The following is a 1738-nucleotide window of genomic DNA, read 5'->3' as shown; positions in this document are numbered from 1 at the left end:
TCCACATTCAGTTTCATACAACAGAGAAGAGCAAATCTCTCACAAAGGGTCACAATGGTCTGAATCCAGCCAATTACAACAGAATCCGAAGAATATTTCATCGACAGGCACATTTATGTATGTACATACTGTATACTTTGAATTTGCCTCGGTGAGTTGCTGTACCTAACATCAATGTGGCAAAATGAACAGACATCGACAGATGTACAGTACCGAGTGAAAGACATTTTATACATGCTAGTCGCCTCAGCGCACTGCCAAACATTGGCATGCACGTGCTCAGCCAATCAGGACGAGCCTATACCTACACCCTCTATGGGACCTCGCACTATAAATGGCGAGCGGCCACTCATTCAGCATCCACCAAGTCTTCGGCGTGACTCGTGGAGTGGCAGGGCGAGCCGTGTAAAATATGTCTCTTACTATGTACAGTACATACTGTTCCTGTATAGGTTTGTTCATTTTGCTCCCCATCTGCAATCTGCTATCTAATGAAGGTGACTAGCGCATGGAGTTGTAAACGGTATAAACGAGTAGGGGTGCTCCAAAAAATCGATTCTGAAAGGATCGCGATTCTTAATGCCACGATTCCTGGATCGATTCCAAACTCCCAAGAATCGATTCTTAAAATCGTAAAAAAAAATAAAAAAAAAATGTTTTTTTTACAGTGCACCTGAACGCAACATGCAAGATACCGGCTGAATAAGTGTCCAAATGTTCATGTCATTTGTGTACTGTACTGCCACGGTGCCACCACCTCTTGCACTTAAGAACTCTGGTTAATGTATTCCCCCCAAAATCTATAAATCCTTCTCAAAGTCTACAGATCCCCCCCCCCAGCCTATAAATCCATCTTATCTGAAGAACATAAGGGGGGAATTCCCCCCTAGTTTGCAAAATGAATTTAGGCCCTGACTGTAATACAGAAGTTGAATTTGAAGTTCAGCATTAATACATTTGTCATTTTTTGTCTTATATTTACCTTTGTGTGTTATTGCAATATAAAACTACATAATTGAGAATCGATTCTAGATTCTGGAATCGAGAATCGCCGGAATCGAGAATCGATTCTGGAATCGGATCGTGACCCCAGGAATCGGAATCGGAATCGGATCGTGGCTTAGCCGGATCGGAGCACCCCTATAAACGAGCGATGCCACAAGAGGCCATACTGTGACCAGTGATGATCCCGTTTGCATTTGGAGGTGGCAGAAGTGGGGCGGTTGCCCCCCGGTGATGTAGTGCCGAGGTGTCGTGCCGTGGCAACAACTGTTGAAGCTTGGAGGCGTTGTATACACTGCAGGCACTCCAGGGCCGTAAATCACACGTCTGTTTTTAGGAGCTCTCGCAAACTTTTACATCGGCCCCGCTGGGATGGCTACGGGCCACAGAGGGTTCATACCGGACACCTAGCTTTTCATCCCATATGAACCCTATATGGGATCTTTCAGATTCACATACAACATATTCAGGATTCCCTGATGTACATGTCTATTCCTCTTTGTGAGTAACACATAAGGGTGCTCCAAAAAATCGATTCTGAAAGGATCGCGATTCTTAATGCCACGATTCCTGGATCGATTCCAAACTCCCAAGAATCGATTCTTCTTTGTATTGTAAAAAAAAAAAAAAAAAAAAAAAAAAAAAAAAAAAAATTTTTTTTTTACAGTGCACCTGAACGGAACATGCAAGATACCGGCTGAATAAGTGTCCAAATGTTCATGTCATTTGTGTACTG

Source organism: Poromitra crassiceps (genome assembly GCF_964638095.1).
Source record: "Poromitra crassiceps genome assembly, chromosome: 25".
In the NCBI taxonomy this organism is placed as follows: Eukaryota; Metazoa; Chordata; class Actinopteri; order Beryciformes; family Melamphaidae; genus Poromitra; species Poromitra crassiceps.
Note: the sequence above shows the minus strand (reverse complement) of the source record.